Consider the following 26,804-nt stretch of genomic DNA (forward strand, 5'->3'; position numbering starts at 1 on the left):
TAAACAAGGCAGACAAAGCATGGGAGAGAAAGTATAGGCACAGAAAGATGAACTGACCATGGTCACCATCACACAGTAGATCAGGGCAGAGCTTGAAATAAAAATCAGTTCTCCCAAGATCTTTTCCAGTGCTGTGTCTATTGGACCATCCTGCTCATTTTCAGACATGATAGGAGATCTTGTTATCCTGCCCAGCATCCCCTTCTCAATAGGACAGGTTCTCCTTTCCACAGCTGTACATATGTGAAAGGTGTGATCTGAGCACAGGACTAGGAGCCAAAAATCTTTGGATTCTGATCCCAGCTCTGATAATATGTGGCAATGACAAATCACTTAATCTCTTTGTCTGTTTCTCCACTTACAGAATGGAGATGTTTACCTATCTCACCAGTGTGCTGTGAAGGTTAACGATTTGTTTGTAAAGTACTTGAAGATGAAAAGCGCTGTAAAAATGCTAACTAGTAGTATTATGTGTGAGCTCTTCATAAGTGCATAATGGCTGTTTGCCTGCACAATATTTAAAGCAATTTGTAACACCCCAAGTATGAAAGGCACTACATGAGATCAAAGTCTAGTTTTCTGTTGTCATTTACAAACGTTCTCTCATATTTTGTGTCCAGGAGTTTTTAACATGGAAGTTAGTCCATATCTCCCTCCTATGCTGTCTATAGCAAAAATCTGAACTTCAAAATGGTTTTTAAAATTGAACAACAGGAACTCTTTTTTTCAGAATTGTAAAAGTTAGATCTTCATAGGACAGGGATCTATTTTCATTCAGTTCCCTTCTCTCTCCCTCACTGCACACTCTTGTTTCTTCCTTTCTAACATCTCTCAAATGTTTCATCTCCTTCCTTTCTGCCAAAAGCCTTGTCCATCTCTTGCCTTGACTACTACAATCTTTCCCACCCCAGTGGCCTGCTTGCCTTCAGTCCATCTGAAAGACTGCCACTAAAATCCTCTTCCTCTCTTGTCACTTGCATCATGTCTGTTCACTGGCTCTCTCCTCACTTTCCATGTTTATCATTATGGCAATGCCTAAAGGCCAACCAAGAAGACAATGAAGGAGAGGGAGGATTGGGGGAAGCGGCCAATCCACACAGGGCAGAGAAAGTCAGAGAAGTTTCTACAGTTTTGACTGGAATGTCCTAATGTGGAAAAAGGTCCCTGCTTTGGCTGCTTGTTGCTACTGGCTGGAGTCTGGCTGGCTCCTCTCTGCACCTTTTCCCCAAGGCTGTTGTGTGGGGGAGAAGCACCACCTGGATCCTAATGCCCTTAGAGTGTGTGTGGGAAGTCTCCCCTGTATAGTTCTGGGTCCAGGAGGTGTAGCATGACTGATTACTGTCTTCTTCTCACTTTCCGCATTATCTCACTCCCACCACCTCATGCTGTTTGCTCTACCCACGACTCCTTTTTATCTTTCTTCTACTCTTGGTTTTTTGTCTTCTTCCATGATGCATCCTGTCCTTGGACCCGTCTTCCTTTTCTAGGTTTCACAGTAACAGCCATGTTAGTCTGTATTCGCAAAAAGAAAAGGAGTACTTGTGGCACCTTAGAGACTAACCAATTTATTTGAGCATAAGCTTTCGTGAGCTACAGCTCACTTCTGACCACATTCAGTTTGTAAGGATCCATCCTTGAGACACAGTTCTTTTGGATATCCTGCCGACAGTGATCCACTCAGGAAGAAAACAACACAGAAAACTCAAACCAAAAGCAACAGTGCACCACTCTGAGACTGGACCTTCTGGTCCTTGATCACCTTTATGTATTTGCACTGTATGGTCTGTCCAATTTAAATTGTAAACTACTCAGCTTAGGGGCCTCATCTTGCAAATGCTTATTTTTGTAAGTATGGGTTTTCAGGATCAGGACGTAAGTATTAAAAAAAACCCCAACAAAACAAATGCTCCAATCTTGTAAAGACATGTTTACAATTACTCATGTGAGAAGTACCACTGACTTCTCTATTACTACTTGTGAGCAAAGTTGTGCACTTGTGTAAGTTCTTTCAGGACTGGAGGTAGGTGGAATAGAAGGCAGTAAGTATCTCTACTGAGCCGAGTTAAGGTTCTTTGGATTTTTGCACAAACAAAAAATTCCAGTCTGTGGGTGTGTTACTATATAGTGTATTAAGCAGTATCAAAATTGTTTGTTTAAACTTAGTTATTTTCAGTTTTTAATGTGTTTTAAATGAACTACGTACAGGAGTAACCATCTTTGGAGTAACATTTACCAATCTTAACTGTTACTCAGTGAAGTTTCATTGTTTCATTTCATTTGTGGAAAGTTGAGAGACCAAGAATACTAGCAAAAAGAAAAGGAGTACTTGTGGCACCTTAGAGGCTAACAAATTTATTTGAGCATAAGCTTTCGTGAGCTACAGCTCACTTCATCGGATGCATGCAGTGGAAAAAAACAGGAATACTAGCACTCTCTAGGCTATTCTTTGTAACTCTCCATTCAGTTTGTTTTATGCTCTTTAAGTAAGTGCAAGGACATGATGAATCCTACTCAGATAATTGCATTGGTTTTCTTTAATGTACTGAATAATGACTTTATTGAACTGACTTTTTCAATTTAAATAAATGACTTCAGTAATATTGCTGTTGCATCTAATATCATCATTAAAAACTGACAGATGTTTGGGTTTCAAGGTCTGAGGGCATAACTCTATTAAAGCCTGTACAAAAGGACAACTTTATAAAAGCCTAAAGAAAGTTTTCCAAACACTTCTTAGGCCTTGCTGTCACAGTTAAGATCACTGCAAAGTAAAGAACCAATTACTGTAAGCTACTGACCAAGTAGCATGAGTTGTGGTCCTCTGCTACAGCCCTTGTGTCAAGCCTTCCTCTAGGGGTATTAGGTTCTTTGATAGGACAAGCCTTGTACTTGTGCCTGCTCCCGTGTTCAATTTCCCACCTCTGTACATACCACAAGGTCTCCCATTCCAAAAACAATATTCAAGTTTGGAGATGGGGCTAGGACAATGCGTCTCCCTCCACACTGTCAGCAAAACACAGCTGTGATTCCCACCAGTTCCTGGTGGGTAATCAAAAACTTTTCACTATCCACAGATAGCCATAAAAGTTATAATCAGTCCCTGTGTCTTATAAATGCAGCCCATTCCCTAAAAAGATCTGGCCAACTATAGCTCATCTGATAATGTTTAATAACACAACCCTCGCTTCTGAAACAAAAAGGTGTGTAATATTTTATATATTGGACTGGCATATGATCTTAACAATGTGGGAAGATCTGACATTCCAGGGTGCAATCCAGATGAGTGAGGGGCTGTGGCACCTCTGCCTTGCAGCCTTGGATGCCTTACAATGCTTTGACTTTGTGGCTTCCAACAAGAGCGCCTCACAAACAGCAAGCAGGTCACTCCTGGAGTGTCTGTGTATAGCCACAGTCCTGGTTTCGCAATTCTGACTCCAGCATCCCGTCAGCAAACACCAGCCAGACTCTGGCTTCCAGCAGCCTTGGTTATTATATTCAGGGTGACCCCAACTCATCCCCAATCCCGGATTCCACGCCCCAAAAAATGTGTATTCTGTACTGCGTTGTCCAGCCCTCTCCTGACAGTTCAGGTAACAAAGGTCCGTTGTCCCTATAAGGGAGCAATATACAACTTGCCAGCTGTAGTGAGGCAGAGTGGCCTCCCACAGACCCGGAGGGGGAGGAACCCCTCACTGAGCCCTGGTGGGTGGAGCCAAGCCGGACTCACCCCCCCTCCCCCCGAAGTCAGTGGGCAGGAGAGGAAGTAGAAAAGGCGGGTCTGGGAGCTCAGTTGGGCTGCAGCCGCCAGAGGAGGCAGATGCTTCCTGCTTGCTTCCGAGCTGGGAGACTGCTGCAGACCCCTGGGGAGCTGAGGACTGGCCAGAGCCGCTGAAGCCATACACCGACCCGACCACAGAGGAGTTGCCAGGACTACCAAAGGCCTTCTACCCTGATGATCTGGACTACCCTCTACAGACCCAGGTACAATCCAAGGGTGAGTTAGGAAGTGGCCCAGGGGCAGCAGACCCTAGTCTGGCTGCAGCACTGCCTGAATTTAGGTCAGTGTGTTGTGGTCAGGATCCCCTCTGACTCAGTGGCAAATCCCGCTGCCACTGTTAGAGTCTTGGACAGGGGCTCAGTGGAGTGAGTGGGCCTGTGCGCCCCCGCCATCCCAACCCTGGGGTGGCAGTCTTCCTCTCTCTAGGCTAAAAAGCCAGTGCTTGTCAGCCATCTACTGGAGCTAGGATGCCCGAACCCGGTGCTGCTTGGCTCTGAATACAGGCCCAAGACATAGGTCTTTGTTGCCCACCCTGACTAAGGGCCTGGGCGCCTTAACTGTGTTTGCTGCTCGGCCGTGAACACAGGCTGGAGCTATAGACTCATTGCCCTGCGCTGACTGAGGGCCTGGGTTACTTAACTGCCTTTGTTGCTTGACCCTGACCACAGGCCCGAGCTATAGACTCTTGCCACGCCACTAAATCCCCATGACAGGCAACGCCCAGAGACGTAGTGAGGTGGAGTGGCCTTCCATGGTCCCGGAGAGGGAGGAACCCTGCCGCTGAACCACTACACCACCTTACATGGAATTATCCACACAGCTCACAAAACTGAATTAATGGTGATTAAAGAACAAAAAAGTTTATTTAACTACAAAGAGAGAGATTTTATGTGAGTACAAGTATTAAGGCTTTAAAGTCAGAAGTGGTTACAGGAAGAATAAAGATAAAATGCTTTTTAGTATTCAACTAAACAAACTAGGCTTGGTTCAAAGTAAAATTCTTACCACATGCTCCCAGCAGCGTTATTGACCAGTTTTCAGGTCAGGATTGCTCCCAAAGTCAAAGAGAAGGATTCTTTTGTCTTCCTAGGTTAAAGAGAGAGTGATAGGCAGCTTATAACTTGGTTTCAACAATACAAAATTTGAGTCTCACACAGTGACTCAAGTTTCTAGAACAAAAGATATTTTGATTAGTCAGCTGTCTTTCACTGTCCATGGCTGTAGATGAGCCATGGTACCATGGAAGGCCCTCTGTTGACTCCTGGCATCAAGGCTTGAATCTTGTTCACCTGAAAAATACTGGCAGTGCTGCTGTTAAGCCCAGGAACACACATTGCAAATGAATTAATATTATGCATCAGCCATAAATTTTCATGTTTATAGTAGACACATTAACTTTGGTTGGCCTACGTGCAAGGGTAACTCCTGGAGTGGCAGCTGATCACATTCACTTCAGTTAGGTTGGCACACCTGGGGCCTATTGTGGATCCTTTTTTTTTTTTTTTTTAAATGCTACAAACAACAGGAAGAACTCCAAGAAGTAGATGGTCATGACTAAACCCAGGGCTGCTTTTTGGATGGCTACTGTTTTGGCATATTATTTACCCTAAAAATAAACTACCAAGTCAGTGCTGATGGAGGTTTCACACTGTACCTGCATATCTTTCTGGATCCTGGACTCTCTTCATTGTAGTAATGCCTCATTAATTTGAGCATGGATATATTCCACACTTATCAAGCTCCTCTCATTTCTATTGTTTATCATAATAAAATGGTTTGCTTATGGTATACTCCTGGTGGTTGTGGAAAGACAATGGCAAAACACCTGCACTGGGGCAACAATGGTGCATGTGAAGTGGAGTTATCAGAGAACTGGCGATAGCTGGTGTAGAGTGACCTTTAGCATCTCTAGGATGGTACAGTCCAAGAAAGGAAGCTGGATAATACACCACCACATGCAGTTCAATGAACTGGAAAACTAGAGATGGTTAATGAAAGCACTGCAGTAGTTCACTAGTAGCCATGGTCCAAACCATACAAGCTTTTATAGCTGCAAGCCAAACACCTTGTATTACACCTAGAAGTATATAGAAAGCCAGTGCAGCTTCTGGAGAAGAGATGTTGCGTTTCTTATCACAAGCAACATTCAGCAAGCAGAGCCACACTCAGCAATAATCAAAGCCTCCAAATGGTCTTCACGTGTAGAAGTAGAACTTATTGCAGTAATGTCACACAGGCATTAATGGTTATGTTGAGATCCATTATGTTTAAATAAGCACCAAACTGCTACCATGCTACCTGGGACTCCAGCAGCAATAGGGGATTCATAAACACCCACAGATTGCTAACCAAACATATAAAGCATCTGCATTAACAGGAAAGATGCCATCCCTGTCAAGCTTTTTCCATTTGATTCCCCATGCTTCTCAAAAACACATTCATCACATCTGGGTTAAAGCTTAACTAACTCAGGCCTGGTCCACACTACACAGTTTGGTTGATGTAAGCTGCCGTACATTGACCTAATCATATCTGTGTCTACACTGCCAGGTCCATTCAACTGACATAACTTGCCTGCCATGTTGGCTTAATTACTCCACCCCCGTCAGAGGCGTAGCACTTAAATCAATGTTGTAAGGTTGATGCGGAGGCAGGGTAGACACAGCATTACTTACGTCAACTTTACTGGCCTCCAGGAGGTGTCCCACAATGCTCCGTTGTGACCGCTCTGGTGAACGATTTCAACTCCACTGCACAGCAGCCAGGTACACAGGAAACAGCTTCTCCCTTGTTAAAGGACTGGGAACTTTTGAATTCCCATTTCCTGTTTGATCAGTGAGGAGAGCTCACCAGCCCAGCTGATCAGGGTGACTCAGTGTCCCAAACGCACTCTAACCTGTAGTACACAGGAGGTGGTGGATCTTATTGTCTGTGGGGAGAAGAGTCAGTGCAGGGCACAGCTCCAGTCCAGCTGTAGAAATGTACACATCTACAAAAGGGTCACGTGGGACATGGGGGACAAGGGCAACACTAGGGACACGCAGGAGTGCCACGTGAAAATCAAAGCCCTTCAGCAGGCATACCAGAAGACAAGGGAGGTGAACAGTCGTTCTGGTTATATACTGCAGACATGCCACTTCTACAGTGAGCTACATGTGATCCTCAGCGACGAACCCATTACGAGCCCCAAGAGCAGCGTGGCTACCTCTGAGGAGTCGGAGTCCTGGGCCACTGCAGGCAACACTGAGGAGGTGAATGGGAAACAGGTGAGGGGGGGATCCATTCTCCCAGAGAGCCAGGAGCTCTTTAAAACCCCAGAGCAGTCCAGCTAGTTGCAGAACAGCATCGTGGCCAAGCGTGATGTCAGGGAAGGGACCTTTGGTGAGTATGCAATTCCAATTCATATTTTCCAATTCACATTCTTATAGTCTGTTTAATTTTTTTAAAAAATAGGTGAGGTAGACTGGCTATCTGCTTTCCAGTGGCCAAACCAGCTAGGCAGAGGACTGTTGATGTCCAGAGGGGTGGCCTGGGAATCCTCCACAGAAATCTCCAAGAAAGTTTCCTGGAGGTACTCTGCAATCCATTGCAGAAGGTTTCTGGGGAGGGCTGCCTAATTTCTTCCACCATGGTAGGGCTCTTTCCCACGTCACTCCAGTATTAACTCTGCTGGCATCACTGCAGTACACAGCATAGCAGCATAAGGACCCTGTCTGTACCTGGACGCTTGCCGCATCTGTTCTCCTGCCGTCTCTGTTACCCTCAGGAGAGTGTTATCAGCTAGGCTCACCTAGGGAGAGGATGGCAGTTTTCAATTGTTCAGACTGCAAACAGTAGTACATGTGATCGCATCCCCATTGTGCTTTTCCGCTCCTTCGTGGTTTCCCAGACATGCCGGTAGTTTGAGTGGCAGGGGTTGGCATTGAGCTTAGCACCTGCAAGCCTCAGGCCATTGCTAGCAGCAGTGGCGCTGCGGGGGTTTGAGGGAAGGGAAATTTTCTTGTGCACTCTCGCCATTGCGAGCCCGCCCCCAGTGCTGCCTCTGCTAAGGCTTGTGGTTTGGGAGGGTCAGCAGTGGTCTCCGTTCTCCACACAACATTCATGTTACAAAGGACAAGTGGCATTGGCTCCCTGCCCACTTGTGCTCCCACCATGGGTTGCCTACCCAATGCTGTAGGTGGTCCGGCGCCCATGTCCCTGGGCTATACTCACCATGACTGGGACAGCAAGCTGGTTCAATGAATACCTTGTGTAAATGAAAATGTTCTGCCTTGTACTTCAGTAGAATAAGGGGAGTGATTTTTATATAACAGCTGTGCACTAGACCCTGGGTCTGCACTGACAATGATTGCTTTGTGCTTTCCATGTCTTACAGCTGAAAGTGTGGTCTTCAGCTCTTCCTCCACACTGGTGGAGAGGTTGTCCCAGATTAGAAGAAGGCAAAAGAGAACATTTGACGACATGTTCAGTGAGATTGTGAACGCCTTTGGGACAGCAGACACTGAGCAGAGAGCGAAGAGGATTTCTCTCTCTGAAAAACTGGACATGGACATGGCGAGCAGGAGACCAGTCCAGGAGAGTGAGCATGGCGTGCAGCAGAAAATGCTGTGGATTCTGGAAGGATTCCGTTGAGATTTCTAGTAGACCTTCAGGAGAAACACCTGAGGCTAGACTCCCTTTGCAGCCCCTGCAGAATGGCATTCCTGCAGCTCTGTATTCCCCCTCCCCCTCTCGCAAATCCTCCAGGAGGTGAGGAGGGAAAATGCTCTATCCCTTCTACTCAACACTGGGGGAGGGTCCTAAGAGTAAAAGCCGCACATATGATGATGTTTGACAGGCAAGGCCACTGTGCTTTTAAAGACAATATTGATGTGTTTTTCCCCTCCCACTTTTATTCCACTGTCTGTCCAAGATTAAATTATCTTTCTGATCTTTCAGTTTCAATATGTTTGTGCAATAAAAGTGCAGGTCCTGAGAATGAAATAATCTTTATTACTTCACACAATAGAGGGAGGGGAGAAAGGGAAGGTACAGGGAAACTGAGGCAACAGAAGGGATTTGCTGGAGACAGAAACCCAGTAGGCACCGCAAGGTTCACAGTATGGGAAGACACAACTCAAGAAGCAGTGCACAGTACTTGGTCATTACTAAATCGGGTTTTTAAAGCCTCTCTGAGTTGCAGTGCTCCATGCTGAGCACTCTTATTCTGCTGGTATCTGGCTGCTCAAAATTAGCAGACAGCCTATCCGCCTCCACACCCCACCGCTGTGGAAACTTCTCACCTGTGGCCTCACAGATATTATGGAGCACACAGCAGGCAGCTATAACCATGGGGATATTGCTTTCACTGAGGTCTAACCTAGTAAGTAAACTGCGCCAGCAACCCTTTTACAGGATCTTTCCTGGTCAAAGGCACGTTCAATTCTGCACTTGCTCAGCCTATTGCTGCTGTCCCGGCTGCTGGTATATGGCTTCATGAGTCATGGGAACAAGAGATAGGCTGGGTCTCCCAGGATCACTTTTGGCATTTCAACGTGACCAGTGGTTATTTTGCATTCCAGAAAGAAAGTCCCCGCTTGCAGCTTTTTAAACAGACCTGTGGTCTTAAAGATGCAGGCATCATGCACCTTCCCTGTCCATCCCACGTTGATGTCAATAAAACGCCCCATATGATCCACCAGCACTTGCAGCACCAATGAAAAGTATCCCTTGCTGTTTATGTACTCTTTGGCATGGTGGTCTGGTGCCAAGATAGGCATATGCGTGCCATATGTTGTCCCACCGCAGTTAGGGAACCCCATTGCAGCAAAACCATCCAGTATGTCCTGCACATTGCCAAGAGTCACTACCCTTCTTAGCAAAAGGCAATTAATGGCTCTGCATACTTGGATCATAGCCCCCACAGTGGATTTACCAACTCCAAATTGATTCCTCACTGACTGGTAGCAGTCTGGCATTGCAAACTTCCACACAGCAATCGCCACTCGCTTCTCCATTGTCGGAGCAGATCTCATTTTAGTGTCACTGTGCTGCAGGGCTGGGGAGAGCTCCGCGCACGGTTCCTGGAAAGTGGCCTTGTGCATATGAAAGTTCTGCAACCACTGATCAAAATTGCATAGCTGCATAATGATGCAATTCCACCAGTCAGTGCTTGTTTCTTGGGACCAAAATGGTGCTCAACCATGTTTGGCTGCTATGGGATTGCCAGCAGCAACCAGGAATTGTTTTGTTCTGTGGCTTCCAGCAGGGCTGCTTGAAGGACATTGCCATATTCTGCGTGGCTGCTCCTCTCCCAGCTCTGGGAATACTGCAGGATAAAGCATGTGGTATTTGTAATGCTCAGAACTAGAGTGCACAGCTGAGCGGGGTCCACGCTTCTCGGGATATGGTGTACGCGTGGCTATGCCAGGCTGTTGAAAAAAGGCATGAAATATTATGGGTTGCAGTTGTGAGAATGTTTTAGTACCAAGAGGCATTCCCAAGCCCTTCCCCAAACCCCTGTGGCAAGCTGTGCCATGCAAGAGCTATCCACAGTGCGCTGCTCTCTGCAGTGCCTAATTTGTAATGAAAGAGGTGCTGAGGCTCAAGCAGATTTTTTACATTCATAACTGATGCAAAAGCCCCTTCATTTTCAGTTTAAACCCATTTTTACCAAAACATTCACAGGTTTTACAAAAAGTGTTGTTCAGCTTTTTTCTGATTTTCACCCGACTTTTGTATCATTCAAATATATAAAAATAACTTCTGTTATTAGGAAAATACAATACATTGCATGAGATATATGTATTATGATAATACATTAGTCTACACTACAAAATTAGGTCGATATTATTGAAGTTGATTTTTAGAAATCGATTTTATACAGTTGATTGCGTATGTCCCCACTTAGTGCATTAAGTCGGTGGAGCGCATCCTCACTACCGTGGCTAGCATCAACTTATGGAGCAGTGCACTGTGGGTAGCTATCCCACAGTTCCTGCAGTCTTGTTGCCCATTGGAATTCTGGGTTAAGCTCCCAATGCCTGATGGGGAAAAAACATTGTCGCGGGTGGTTTTGTACATGTTGTCAGTCGCCCCTCCCTCCGTGAAAGTAACGGCAGACAATCGTTTCATGCCTTTTTTTCCGTGCAGACGCCATACTGTTTTCAGCAGATGGTGCAGTCGGACTGCTAACCGTCATCATCCACTGCTTCCGCTGCAGCTCTACTCTGCTGCTTTTGTCTCACTAGCAAATGTCTCCATGTTGTCTGTCATGGGCTTCCGGGTACGTGTGTTCTTCCTCGGGAAATGTGTGAGGTGCTAACCGTTGTCATCCACCGCTTCCGCTGCAACTCTGCTCTCCTGCTCTCATGAATCCACCTTGCAGGTCCTCTCGTCGTTCTCTATAAATATCTATTCTCGTGGCATCCATCGTCAGCCACTGCTTCTGCTGCAACTCTGCTCTCCTGCAGACTCCATACCACGGCAAGCATGGAGCCCGCTCAGATCACCGCGGCAGTTATGAGCATTGTAAACACCTCGCACATTATCCTGCAGTATGTGCAGAACCAGAACCTGCAAAAGCAAGCAAGGAGGCGACGGCTGCGTGGTGATGAGGACATGAACACAGACTTCTCTCAAAGTATGGGCCCTTGCAATTTGGACATCCTGGTGGCAATGGGGCAGGCTCATGTAATGGAACACCAATTCTGGGCCCGGGAAACAAGCACAGACTGGTGCGACCACATACTGTTGCAGGTCGGTGATGATTCCCAGTGGCTGAGAAACTTTCGCATGCGTAAGGGCACTTTCATGGAACTTCGTGACTTGCTTTCCCTTGCCCTGAAGCACAAGAATACCAAGATGAGATCAGTCCACACAGTTCACAAGTGAGTGGCGATAGCCCTCTGGAAGCTTGCAACACCAGACTGCTACCGGTCAGTCGGGAATCAATTTGGAGTGGGCAAATCTACGGTGGGGGCTGCTGTGATCCAAGTAGCCAATGCAATCACTGAGCTGCTGATATCAAGGGTAAAGACTCTGGGAAATGTGCAGGTCATACTAGATGGCTTTGCTGCAATGGGGTTCCCTAACTGTGGTGGGGCGATAGACGGAATGCATATCCCTATCTTGGGACGGGACCACCTTGGCAGCCAGTACATAAACCGCAAGGGGTACTTTTCAATGGTGCTGCAAGCACTGGTGGATCACAAGGGATGTTTCACCGACATCAACATGGGATGGCCGGGAAAGGTACATGATGCTCACATCTTCAGGAACTCTGGTCTGTTTGAACAGCTGCAGGAAGGAACTTACTTCCCAGACCAGAAAATAATGTTGGGGATGTTGAAATGCCTATAATTATCCTTGGAGACCCAGCCTACCCCATAATGCCATGGCTCATGAAGCCATACACAGGCATCCTGGACAGTAGTAAGGATCTGTTCAACTATAGGCTGAGCAAGTGCAGAATGGTGATAGAATGTACATTTGGACGTTTAAAAGCTCGCTGGTGCAGTTTACTGACTCGGTTAGACCTCAGCGAAACCAATATTCCCATTGTTATTGCTGCTTGCTGTATGCTCCACAATATCTGTGAGAGTAAGACGAAGACGTTTATGGCGGGGTGGGAGGTTGAGGCAAATCGCCTGGCCGCTGATTACGCGCAGCCAGACACCAGGGCGATTAGAAGAGCACAGCAGGGTGTGCTGCGGATCAGAAAAGCTTTGAAAACCAGTTTCATGACTGGCCAGGCTACGGTGTGACAGTTCTGTTTGTTTCTCCATGATGAAAACGCGCCCCCTTGGTTCACTCTACTTCCCTGTAAGCCAACTGCCCTCCCCCCTTTGATCACCACTTGCAGAAGCAATAAAGTCATTGTTGTTTCAAAATCATGCATTTTTTATTAATTCATCACACAAATAGGGGGATAACTGCCAAGGTAGGCCGGGAGGGGTGGGGGAGGAGGGAAGCACCGGGTGGGGTGGTGGATGAGGGGAAGAGGGAAGGACAAGGCCACACTGCACTTCAAAACTTATTGAATGCGAGCCTTCTGTTGCTTGGGCAGTCCTCTGGGGTGGAGTGGTTGGGTGCCCAGAGGGGCGCCCCACCCCGCATTCTTGGGTGTCTGGGTGAGGAGGCTATGGAATTTGGGGAGGAGGGCGGGTGGTTACACGGGCTGCAGCGGCAGTCTGTGCTCCTGCTGTCTTTCCTGCAGCTCCACCAGATGCTGGAGCATGTCAGTTTGATCCCCCAGTAGCCTCAGCATTGCATCCTGCCTCCTCTCATCACGCTGCCACCACCTCTCCTCTTGCTCCCACAACCTCTCATCTTGCTCGTCCCTCCTGTCCTCGCGTTCATTTTCTGCTTTCCTGGACTCTGCCATTGTTTGTCTCCACGCGTTCTGTTGAGCTCTTTCAGTGCGGGAGGACTGCATGAGCTCAGAGAACATTTTATCGCGAGTGCGTTTTTTTTTTGCCTTCTTATCTGTGCTAGCCTCTGGGACGGAGATGATAGGGGGAGTGTTGAAACATTTGCAGCTGCATGAGGGGAAAAAAAAGGGAGAGTAGTATTTAAAAAGACACATTTTAGAGAACAATGGGTAGACTCACGGTGAACCAAGCGGTTAACATTACATAGCACATGTGCTTTTGGTACAAGGTTGCATTTTGCCTCTTATATTGAAGGCCTGCCGGTTTGGTGTGAGAAATCACACACGCAGGGCCAGGCAACAGAATTTGGTTTGCAGGCAGCCATGATAATCCACAGTCTTTCAGCTTCTTCAACCTTCATAACATGTGGGAATGGTTTCAAACAGCAGCGCCCTCATTTCCGATAACAAGCAAAGCCTGTTGGGTTGGCCATTTAAAAGGAGGGGCTGCGGTTTTCGGGTTAACGTGCAGTACAAACCCAACTGCCCCGCCCCCCGAATTCTCTGGGATAATTGCTTCACCCCTCCTCTTACTGCGTGACTAGTATCAGGGAAGATCACTGCCAGCCAAACGCGAACAGCTGAGCGTGAACGGGGCCCCCGCCACCGCGTGGCTAAAAGTGGGGATGATTTATTTTCAGCCACAGGGAAACAGCCGAGCAGGAACGGCCACCTCTGAATCTCCCCAGAAGATTTCTGCTCCATCCCCAGACACGTTAACAGACTTTTCCAGTAGCTGTACTGGCTGCAAATGCATCCCAAGTCTTCAGGGCAAATTAATCATTAAATCACACTTGCTTTTAAACCATGTATTATATTTACAAAGGTACACTCTCCAGAGGTGTCTTCTCCGGTTTCATGGTCTGGGAGCCCGCCTTGGAAGGGTATTGGCTCTAGGGTGATAAACAGTTCATGGCTGTCGGGGAGAACGGTTTCTCCGCTTGCCTGTTGTGTGGTATCCTCATCATCATCTTCCTTGTCCCCAAAATCCTCATCCCTGTTGCGTGAGACTCCACCCTTGCATGAGTCCATGGACAGGGGTGGGGTAGTAGTAGGGGCGCTCTCTAGAATTACATGCAGCTCATCACAGAAGCGGCATGTCTGGGGCTCTGACCCAGAGCAGCCGTTTGCCTCTTTGGTTTTTTGGTAGGCTTGCCTGAACTCCTTAATTTTCATGTGGCACTGCTCTGGGTCCCTGTTATAGCTTCTGTCCATCATGCCCTTGGAGATTTTTTTCAAATATTTTGGCATTTCATCTTTTGGAACAGAGTTCTGATAGCACGGATTCGTCTCCCCATACAGCGATCAGATCCAGTACCTCCCGTTCGGTCCATGCTGGAGCTCTTTTGCGATTCTGGGGCTGCATGGTCACCTCTGCTGATGAGCTCGCCATACTGGCCAAACAGGAAATGAAATTCAAAAGTTCCTGGTTCTTTTCCTGTGTACCTGGCTAGTGCATCTGAGTTGAGAGCACTGTCCAGAGCGGTCACAATGGAACACTCTGGGATAGCTCCCAGAGGCCAATACCGTTGAATTGCGTCCACACTACGCCAAATTTGACCTGGCAATATCGATTTCAATGCTAATCCCCTCGTCAGGGAGGAGAACAGAAATCGATTTTAAGAGCCCTGTAAGTCGACACAAATGGCTTCGTCATGTGGATGGGTGCAGGGTTAAATCGATTTAACGCTGCTAAATTCGACCTAAACTCGTAGTGTAGACCAAGGCTGAGTGTATGTGCCTGTTGAAGTAAAGCTATGTATTAGTCTGGAACACGCACGCAATAAACAAACAGGCGCGCACTCTAGCTCTGAAGCGCACGCGCATCTGTACGTATTGATGAATCTCACACCCACCACGTACACATTTCAAGCATACATGCCAAACCCACGGAAAAAACGCAGAAATTGGGCTTTTTTTTTGGCTTAGTTGGCTTGGGAGTTGCTTGTTGGTTAGTTTTTGGCTTGTAGCTTGTTGCTTGTTGTAGCTCAGGGGTCTCAAATTCAAATGACCACGAAGGCCACATGAGAACTAGTACATTGGCCCGAGGGCCACACCACTGACCACCACCCCCCACCCGCTGCCCCTGCCCCACCCACACTCCACCCCTTCCATGAGGCCCCGCCCCTGCCCCGCCTCTTCCCACCACTTCCCTGCCCCCATTCTAACCCCTTCCCCGAAGCTCCTGTTCCCAGTCAATGGGAGCTTCGGGGCAGGTACCTGGAGGCGCGGCCAGGGCAACACACAGACCCCTGTGCCCCCCGCCCTTCCTCCAGGTCCTGGCCACTTTCCGGAGCAGTGTGGGAGCAGAGTAGGCAGGCAGGGAGGGAGCCTGCCCTGTCTCCGGTGCGTGCTGGGCCGGAGCCTCTTTAGGTAAACGCTGGGGGAGCGGGAGGGCCGCGGGGAGCTTGTAGGCCGCAGAAAATAACCCCGCGGGCCGCGTGTTTGAGACCCTGGTTGTAGCTTGTTGCTTCTTTTTTTTGATTGGGTTCCGGCAAACAGGGGCAAGGGGGGGATAGAGTTGGGGGGCACAGCAGGTGCACCACAGTCTCAGACTGCACACCAGGGGGATCTAGTCACATAGAGTGTTGGGGTTCTTAGGGATTGGCTTGTTTTGACCTTGTTTTGAAATGAGATTAGCTTGATTTTTCGCTTATTGTGAAAGTCAGGGTGCTTATTTACCACGTGAAAGTTGGCAACTGTGATTTCAAGCTGTTAGCAGATAATGGTTTAAAGATTTGACACACTAAAGTGGGAAGAAAAGGAAAATCTATATCAGAATACGTTTCAGAACACACACAAGTATTCGAAAGTTTAAAAAAAACAAAAACCAGGAGAAAAGGATGAAGTTGAATGTATGTGCTGCAAACGGTATTGCCCAATTATTAAATGTAAATATTTATAGGCTAATAGGTCTAAGACTAAAACAGTACACTGTTTATTTAAATGAGAAGTTTTATTTGGGGATTAGAGATATATTGTTTTCTTAAACTTAGAGGTTTGAGTTCTGTAGCGAGCCACATTGATGAATGGAACTCATAGCATTAATCTACTGAATACTTTTTTCCCCTGTCTTTCCGTCCACCAAAATAAACCCCAGTATTTACCTAGAAAAATTATTAATAGTTTTTTGCACTGATTTTCACCTGTTTTTGTTGTTGCGGTAATAAATAGTGATGAATTCCTGGGAAAAATTAAATAAAATAAAAACTGAAAATGAAGGGCCTTACTGATGCAGCAAGCCTGGAGGTGCTGGAGCTCAGCCCTCATCAGCCCAGTAAAAATTAAGCACTGGCTCTCTGCATTGATGCAACTGATGACACACTCCATCGACACAAGAATTGTGGTGTGGACACACAACTGAATTAATTACGGCGGCCACTGGATGTCCACTTAACTGAAGTTGACTGCAGTTTGTAGCAGGGCTTTGGAGCTGTGCTCTGGCTCTGCTCCAGCTCCAGGCAAAAACCTACTGCTCCGGAGCTGCTCTGCGCTCCAGCTCTGGGCTCCACTCCAAAGCCCTGGTTTGTAGTGTAGATGTGCCCTTACCCTGATTCAAGCCCCATCATCTATTAGGCATTGGGAAAACAAAGAGACTGCATTACTTCCCCATTTTGTGCGGGGGGGAAAGGTAGAGCTGTATGTCACCTGTATATTGATGGCATTGCAGCACAAAACGGGCTCCCCCAGTTGCCTCATATATGTTTGAACAGGATAAGGTCACAGCACATACCCCTCCAGGCAAGAGCCCTTTGAGTAGATGAACAGTTGCCAACCAGATGATAAGAAAGAACCAAAACACTTTGATGTATCCCACCTGGCGTCCACAGATGACTCAACGCCACCTTGTCAGTGGTAGCAAAGATTACTAATTGATCTAAAAAAAAATCAGCCCAGACGCCTGTGCTTTGATTGCCTTTTAGAAAGGGGTGATCCACTAGTTAGACTCATGCAGCATCAGATTCGTGGCCATAAAATGTGCTCTGAAAACATGGACCAGAAAATGAAAACCAGCATAAGTCTCACCCTGCAGCCCCCAAGAATAAAAATGATTTGTGTCTACTATTAGTGAAAATGTATAAGACCAGCTTAACTCTTGTATAAATTATAACCCTAGTGTGAGTAGGTGGCTTCTCCCAGACTGCTCAAAACATAGGCCATACAAGTTTCAATGACTCAAAATTTATCTCCATCCTAGGGTTTGGCTTTATTCACCTAACGAATTTGAAAAAAATATATAATGCAGTCCAAGCTTTCTCCTTATGTGTGGTTGCTTCTAGGGTTCCTCAAAAAGGACTGCTCAGCCCACACACTAGATCTTGGTCTTCCCTTTCCTTTATATCCAGGTGGAATAAAGAGCCAGCTGCAACAGAGTGTCAGTAAAAACCCATTTTATATCAGCAGGATCATCTCCTCTTAACAGCAGGATTTTCAGATAATGCTGTTACACAGTGATGAGACCAAATATGTTGTCTCTGGCTCTGTGCGCACTTTCCGTCATGTAATGCAGTTTGCATGCTGGGGAAACTGGCTTGTTCTTTCAGTTTTTTTAAATGTTGTAAATTCTTCATTCACTGAATGGCTGAAACTAGTGTTTCGTACCTAATCCTCCTGTTCCCATCTATTTCCACCTTGTTTTGTACTTATGCACTTCCCCTAGCACTTAGTGGAAAGTCTTCCCTTTGCACAGGCATACTACATTATTTATAAATTACAATTTTCCTTGCAATTTGCCATATATCAAAATTGGCCTTAGATTATGGTTACATAGTTTGAGAATAGAGCCTGTGGTCTTTATGTGCTCGGGAACAATTGCTAATAAATGGCCTGATCCTGCTCCCATTTACTTCAATGGGAGTTTTTCTGCAATCTGTATTCGCGTAAAACATCCTTTGTGCCAAATTCACTTCTGACACAAATGGGCACAACTCCTTTGAACTCAGCAGAGTTGAATGCACTTATGCCAAGAGTGAATTTGTCCCATTAACTTCAATGGCAGTTTTTCCTGAGCAAGAACAGCAGAGTCAGACTTCTGTCTGATTTCTACAGTCCTGGTCTCACACAGCACATCTGTACTGTTGTTAAACCAACTAGTGGTAAGTATCAGTGGTAAAACAGATTTTCTAGTTTAGTTTTCAAAGCATTTTTCTTCTAGCTGTCTAAATGATTAATGTGAATAGGAAAATACTGTTGACCCATTTAAATCATGTCAGACAACATCCATTGCTCATCTGCATAATGAAATACACACCGAACATTACATCTTAAGTATAGGACCCAGTGAACTACAAAATAATATTTTACTCATTTAGATTATGAAGTATAATATAGGACATTAGTACTAATCACAGTATTAAATATTAAGCCATGCAAATTGTAATTGTCAGTGAGAAAGAACTATAAATTGAAAAGGCTATTAGCATTTCAGCTATAACAGTTAATTTGTGTAGTCTTTTTTTTTTTTGCAAGTGTGCAGTTTAAAAAAGTCTATATGTCAAAACACAATTTTGTAATAAAGCACTAAAATCAGAGTATTTGTTTTGTATCGTTTTATTATTTACTTTCAAACATTAAAGAAGGAAGTTAGAAATATTAATTTGCAGGACTAAAATATATTGATGTGCTTTATAGCACAATGATACTTAATTGTTTCTTTATTTGAGTAAAATCAAATTTAAATGGCAAATTATTAGTAATTGAGTTGGAAAGTCATTTTGAGCACTAGTTAGGAAACAAAGGTGAGTTGAGGCTTTTGAAAAAATATTAATTTAATTAGATAGAGACGTCATTTCCAGCATTTTAAAATGAATACAAATTTTAAAATATTTAATTTAGGCTGTCAAAAGGTTTCTGTGGTTATCCACCTTTTCAACAGTTTTGTGAGATGTGCAAATAGGTCTATGAGTCACTTATAATTATTTGTTTTTTGTTTGTTGTATTAGTAATTCTGTGTTCAGTTTGAATCTAATACAGTTCACACTGCATGCTTTGGTTTATGTATATTTTAGTGTGTCTGATTGACAGTGATTGAGCATTTCTTATTGAGTGCTTGGGGTTTTTTTTGTCATAAATGATGTATGTTGGTTGTGCTGAAAATGTAAACAACTTCTTCCTGTATCACTGTTTGATAAACAGGCACTTTTATGCTAAGGAGATCTTTGTATATTTTAAGCAAGAAGGTAGGGTGTTCTATTTAAAAACAACAACAACAAACAAAATATTTATTACACTCTTCTAAACAGGATCTGTAATCCTATAATTCAGATTCGCTCAGTGAATCAAATGTCACATTTATGAATAAACGCTGTAGTTACGCGGTGATATAATAGTGCATTTTAATGAATAGTTGGTAGAAAAATAAATACTGTGATAAAGCTACCAAGTTTTAGCTATAGTGAGCTCTTGATTGGGACATCTTTGTTACACAGTGTATCTTCCTATAACAAAATAAGAGCTTGCCTCCCAACCCTCACCAACATAACTTTGTAATCCTGCAAAATATTACATTTGCTCATATATTTGGAAGAATAGGTTATAGAGTGTAATGGCCCAACCTTGCAATATTTACTCAGGCAGAACTCTCATTGACTTTAGTGGAAGCTTTGCCTGAGTAAGGAGTGTAGAATCAGACTCCTAGTTTATAAGCTGGTGACATTAATAATAGTTTTGGTAGTGGAATGACAAATATCCTAAAGTCTATTCTCCATCATAGATGTGCTGAGGGATGGATGCATGTAACTTACATTTGTAAAGTCTCTCAATGGGGGACTAACCCCTATAATATATAAATTGTGTTTTTAGATGCTTGCAGCCGCTGCTTATAAAACAAGATAATACAGATAATTAACAAAACTTGACATACAGCTGGAAACACCTGTGGTTATATGTCATTATTTCCAAACAAGAGTAAAATTATAAGTATTTTATTGAAAGATTTCTATCTGAAGAAATTGCTAACATAATTTATACTTATCTTTATTGTTGAGATAACACTGGCTTGTGATTCAAGAATCCTTTTGTTTTAACTCCTCAGAGATTCAACTGCAGAAATGTGGAACTACATTAGTATGATGACACATTACTGTAGTGGGTGGTATCTTTTATTTGGGGAAAAGATTACCAACTACAAACTCTCACTACTTCAGCTTAGAGGGACTACATAGAGAATATTCAGATAATTATCATGATAGTCCACAAAATTTCTATGCAAACTTATGCTCTTATTTTATCAATCTTTGTCATGGTTTTGCACAATGAAAGAAATGATGTGTAAAGCATTTTTGTGAGGATACGGATATAGGTTTGTGAAGTTCAATGGGAAACAAGGAGTTTATAGCAAGATTTATTTTTTTTAGCACCATAACATTTAATAGTATATCAGAATAGTGATACAGTATACTGGACATAAATGTGTTATTTGAAAAACAGTTGTGTTCCATATACTATCTGAAATTATTTTATAACAGTAGAATTCAATAGATGTTACAGCTGTGGCTGTGTGCTTTTTAACAATGAGATTCTATACTGTGTATGTGTTGAGGGTATTTTGTTTTATTTAAAGTTAAATACTTAAGCCAAACAATGATCAGTTCCTTGAGAAAAGCAAAGTAGTTAATATATCAGCTATTCTTTCAAGCTGGACTAAACTTTATGTTTATAAAATTCTTAGAAACCATTCTTAAGATGTATTTCAATGTGCAAGCCTGAGCAAATATGTTTCTGGTTCTAATTTGTGCATTTTAAGATGAATTCATTTATTTTCTTCATCTTAACAGGAATGTAGTAAGTTAATGGGAATGGTTCATTTGTTAGTTAGAAAAGTTGAAATTTGCCAGATGTGTTGTGCTGATTCGGGGCTTATATTTCCTTGGAATTAACTGTGTGTGAAACTCTTAATATTGCCTTGTCCAGGCTTTGGAATCTGACTTGTTTCATTTTGCTGCTGTTACTGCTGTAAACAACACTTGCCTTTTGTTTTCTGTTTATGTTGTTATGTTGGAGACAGAAAAATTTGGATGTAAGATTACTTCTGTTGTTTTCTTAGAACCTCACTAGAATGTACAATCTTAATAAACCCAGTTATCCCAACAGGGAAGATAAAGTATTTCTTTGTCAAAGAAGCTGCCTGTCTGTGTGTTGCAGAAATGTTAAGAATCCTGCTTTTAATAATAGAAACATATGGAATCTAGTCACACTTTAATGGACAATGAAGTTCCTTTGGGGTATGAATGAATGAATGAGCCCGGGTTGTAATACTCAGACATAGTTATACTCAATTATTGGTTTTGTGTTTCCTAAACCCTAGTATGTAGTAGTAATATGCTCTGACAATACCAGAATTTTCTTAGTGAAGCAGTAAATTTAACTTATCTTACTGGCTTTTTGATGTGACTTTTTTTGGTACAGCTGCTCAGGGAATCATCACCAGTTGAAGATCTGGGGATTTTTGTTGTAAGGCTATTGGTTTGTAACATGTAAAATTAGAAGTTTTTCTCTTTCTCTTTACTTGTTACACACTATTAATTGCTATTGATAAAGTGTGGCACAGAGCCAACTTCCTGAAAGAGCAATGGGGTAGGGTCATGGCTTGTCATGACCTGGGTGCTAGTACTTGAATGTTGTTATTATTGGGCTGGAGTACCCTCGGGCCGTCATCCTTCCTGTACATGGAAGAGGTTCTGATTCTTCATAGTTTCCCAGTTTACCTACTTCTAAGATATCTATTCTATTGGCTTTAGGTTTGGGCTCAGTGAAGAATTACAAGAACTGTATTATCTTAGAAAAGATAGTATTGAATTATCTTAATATGAATATGGAAGATATATAAAGAAATAATAAGCAGTGTCAATATTTGTGAAAATGCGAAGTGAATTTTAATATAATACTTTACAAATTCAAATATTGTCAAAGAAGGTCTACTCCTGCTCCCAATGAAGTCACTGGCAAAACTTCGAATTTGTGGGGAGTAGTATTGGGCCCTAAAGACAATATCCAGCTTGCCTCACGCCTTTGAGGAATCCCAGTGATGCCAGGTTTGGGGCTTCATCCTGCACCATTGGAGTCAGTGAGAGTTTTGCTATTGATTTTGATAGAAACAGGACAACTTCATTGGGTCTGAGTAAGTCGGATAGGAAGACTTCTAGTTACAGTATTTAATAACCAACTTCTGTCATAAATTTCTATTTCATTTCAATAATTGAATAAAAATAAATTCTGTTTTAGCATTATGTATTTAAGGACCTTGGCCTTAGGTCAATATTTTGCCAATATTTTGCACAGTCAGAACCACATAGTTGTAGAGATTTATACTAATATATTGTTAATTGTAACCAAAGGCATATCTATGCTGATGAATGTTATGTTTCTCCCAGGCATGTTGTTTAAAACACAGACATGCTTATCATGCATTTTTATTTTTTCCTTGTCAACACCTTATTGTCAGCTCTGGCTAAATCTTGTGTAGAACTGCTGCTAGATTAACATTTTCAGTAGTCTTTTTATGCTTTGCTTTTTCCTGATATTGTCAATTAGAGGAAAATACTTCTCACAAGCTTGTTTTATGGATTTGGTCTTCTTCCTGTAATGACACACAGGCCTGTAACCCAGGAAACAGTGGTGTATGGTGTCCATATCCATGATTTCTTGATGTGGGGGAAAAGTGTGGAAAGCATCTGGAGAAAAGGAGACTCCCTTTACCAGCTAGTTTCCTGTAAGCCAAATTGGGAGACCTTGTCTGTGCAAATAGATTTCAAAATAGAGCCTGCCCTTTGACTGTCTCCATAATTATACGGCTCTCTCTGTATTTTATTTGGCTGCCAGAGCAGTTAACCCCTGGCAGTAAGGGACTGATGGTGGCGTTATCAGCACGGGTATGGAGACGCGACCATGTGAATACACTGTTGTTTACAGAAGCCTGTAGTTAAGACCTCATTACAATATATTTTTACTGAATTTAAAAATTATTACATGTTAGATTATGTTGATTAAGACATGTTACATCTCTCATGTACAGATAATGCAGAGATATTTGTTAAATAAAAAAGTCCTTCATTGCTTTGATGTAATCAACATCTGTCAACAGAATGAATTTGCTTTTGTTTAGTTTCAAGGGCTCTTGTTCTTCTACTTTGCCCAATCAGTTTCAACTTCTGCCTGAGGCATTCTTCTGTGTTGTTCTTTTCTTCAGCAAATGCACAGGTTATTGCTTGTGAAATGTGAGTTGCTCTTCTGTTGTACAGGTTACATAGAGTTGGAAAGAACCTTTAATCTTTCGCATTTTATTTTTGAAGCACATGTGCACCTCTGTAACACGGGCATTACAAAATCAGTGTTGTATGAATAAATTTTTATTACAATAACCTGTGCCACGAAAGATCTGCCAAAAAAGTTGGAACGTAACTCCAGTATTTTAGATAGGGTCATTGAAAATTTGTATCTAAACATTTTGTAATTAACAATAAAAAATTGTGTACTCTTACTCTAGTTACGCTGGTTGAAGTCCAGGTGCTGTTAGCTATGGTGCTTATTAAATCAGCCACTTCAAACATCATTCCTTTCTTTTAAAAATCAAAACTGGCAGAAGCAGCATAATTATGTATCAAGGTTAAAATTATCTGATAGAGCAAATAAAAAATTTTAAATGCTCATTTTTTACTCCCTCGTGTATTCATGTAAATCACCAAACTCCATTTTGAATTCAGATGAACTAATGCCCAATATTTGAAAATAGGATAGCAAAACACTGGTTTTGATGTTGGTAATTGCTAATTATTTTGTGTTATGCAAGGCTCACTTCACCAAGAATTAATTGCCTATATTTGTTAAATCAATTGGATGTTAATTCTGATATCCCATAAATATTTTTGCTGGTACGCTTCTGTAGTCTACTGATCATTGTAATAGTTGAAAAGATTCTAAAATATATATTTCAGAGTAGCAGCCGTGTTAGTCTGTATCTGCAAAAAGAAAAGGAGGACTTGTGGCACCTTAGAGACTAGCCAATTTATTTGAGCATAAGCTTTCGTGAGCTACAGCTCACTTCATCGGATGCTGTAGCTCATGAAAGCTTATGCTTAAATAAATTTGTTAGTCTCTAAGGTGCCACAAGTACTCCTAAAATATATATGTTTTATAGTGTCTATCTTTTTAAAGGTACGTTTTAGTTATTGTACAGTAGAATCAGACTGAAGCTTATGCTGTAGTAATTTTTCTGCTTCTTAATTGGTACGTTTGATATCTTGACTAAACGGGTATTAAAGAGCTTAATGACGTGAGAGTATTGGCACTCAAATCTGTTGAATAATGTAGACTTATGGTTTTGATGTTGGTAGGCCACAGTCATTGAAACATACAGCATTTATTCTTTCTACTATTAAATAAGAAACATTTTAAAAGCAGTCATTTAACAGTTCATTCCTGACCTCTCCCTTAAAAATACTTGTTGACCAGAAGAAAAATTACATTTAAATTACTAAAATCAACTTAATTAAGGGTCATTAATAGAGGTACATATAAAAAAACCTCACTACTCAGTGGGTGAGATGGGAGAATTTCATTATATGGTATAGCATGCATGAACAGATAACAATTAAAATAGACCTGGAGTAAAAGGCTAATAAATATGGGGCACATTGTGCTGCAAAATTAGTCACTTAAAATGCTTCCCTCCCATCATCATTCTTGATTTCTGTATTCAACCTTTCTGGCTGAATCAGTTAAAAGAAAATCAAATGTAATTTCCATAAAAGATAATTTCATATGGTAAATTGCAATAACTCACATATTTGTGCATATTTATATTATTAATACAAATTAAAGCATGGAAGATATGCTGGGGGATCCAGCAGCTTCCAAAGACATACATACAAGCTGCACAGTGTGATTCACCATGGAGTAAAAGAAGCAGTTGTCTATAATTTTCTGTGCTCAGCACAAACTGTTGATGTGATTTTTTTTTTTATTTTTTTTTTTTTGTAACACTGGTAATAAGTCTCCTTATTGCAGCTGATAGTAAATGTTCTGTTATTCATGACAAATAACACAGATTTAGTGTTAGGGGGGAAAAAGAAACCCTGTAAATAGTCAACATTACACCCTTGCTATGATGATCTGTGTGTTACAAGGCTACTGCTTTCTCACTCTGATATCTCCCAGATGTTTATAATTCCCACAGGAAACATCATAAACTCTACATTTATAAAATTATATCTTATAAGAATTAATATACACACTTATGGCCCAAAACAGCTTAACAAGGAAAATGCACTGCGAACTGTAGAATAATAGAAGTAAACAGGACTCTGACAGACAGCAGCCTCCATGTGTGTCAGCGGCTCTGGGAGTCTGCGGACAAGAGTTATGGAACACAGCCAGTTGTTCTTGTGTCTAGTGATTGATGATGTTGGTGTATCAAATTAGCTGTGAATAGGGAAGCTTAAAAATTAAGAGTAGTTGTAGAGACATTAAAAATGCATTCTTTGTAAAGGAAGCATGGTGACAGTAACTAGATATTTTCTCCCCTAAACAAACACTGTGCATTATTTTTGTAATGCCATTCTATTTTTTTTAAAGAAATCTTAGAAGAAAATATTTTAATATTATATTTATTCCTTTAAATAAAGGTTTCGTTATCCTATTTTTGTATTTCTTACCAATTTATTTTAGGGCTCTTGTGATGATCTAATGGCATTCATTTGGTTTATGCATTTCACCAGTGCAAGTAAAACAAATTTCTGGTTTGTAATGAATAGTTAGTGGAATAACAACACAGTACAGTACCTTATTATCCTGTTACCTTGTGACAACACCTATAGTGTGGCTTTTATGGGACAGAGGTAAAATTTTTACTCTAAATAAAGAGGTATCCCTTTGATTTTGGGGTAGCTGATAGGAGTGCACCAGTAAATATAAATTGATTTGATGTATACTGGACCCTCGCTAGAACGTGCGTCTATATAACACAAATTCAGATATAATGCGGTCGCAGCCATGGATCCCAAATGTAATTACAGTACAATTTTTTTGAGTGTAGACGTGATAAATCAACCGCTGAGCACTCTCCTGTTGACTCTAGTATGCCACCAGAACGAGGAGCGCAAGTGCAGTTGCCGGGAGAGCGTCAGCTATTCACGTAGCTGAAGTTGCGTATCTTAAATTGACCCCGCGTGGTAGTGTAGACAAGCCTTATGACGATTGCTGTAGGCCTATAACGCCATGCAAATGTAATGTAATAAAAATTTACAGGTACAGTACTGTATTTATCTTTAGAAAGATGTCAAAAATGTTGGGGAAAAGGAAGGCTTACTCGGTGCAGGAGAAATTGGACACTATCGAACGACTTAGAAATGGCGAAACCCAGGTAAAGATTAGCCGTGGTATTGGCATTAACGAGTCCACCTTTCGTGGATGGCTAAAGGATGCTGACAAGCTCAGAACTTACATTCATAACCTGGATGAAGAGCATGGTCTTCAAAGAAAATGAGCCTGTTTAGCGAATGATGCCGATCTTGGTTCTGCGGTGGACACGTGGTTCGTGCAAGAACAGCAGAAAGGCATTCCGATCTCTGGTCTGCTTATAGCCATGCAAGCGGAAAAATTCAACCGGGAACTTCATGGTGA

At 42.7% G+C, this 26,804-nt stretch overlaps 1 protein-coding gene and 1 long non-coding RNA gene across 4 annotated transcripts in view; both read left to right on the forward strand.

Moving 5' to 3' along the window:
- The window catches only part of METAP1D (methionyl aminopeptidase type 1D, mitochondrial), a 73,464-nt gene that overhangs the window by 14,289 nt on the left and 32,371 nt on the right, over positions 1-26,804 (forward strand). The window lies entirely within an intron of this gene.
- On the forward strand, positions 3,819-9,360 carry LOC144272008 (uncharacterized). Its single transcript, XR_013347480.1, has 3 exons — positions 3,819-3,981; positions 6,907-7,159; positions 8,154-9,360. It is a non-coding gene; the product is annotated as an uncharacterized LOC144272008 (long non-coding RNA).

The sequence above is a fragment of the Eretmochelys imbricata genome, chromosome 11, assembly GCF_965152235.1.
Source record: "Eretmochelys imbricata isolate rEreImb1 chromosome 11, rEreImb1.hap1, whole genome shotgun sequence".
In the NCBI taxonomy this organism is placed as follows: domain Eukaryota; kingdom Metazoa; phylum Chordata; order Testudines; family Cheloniidae; genus Eretmochelys; species Eretmochelys imbricata.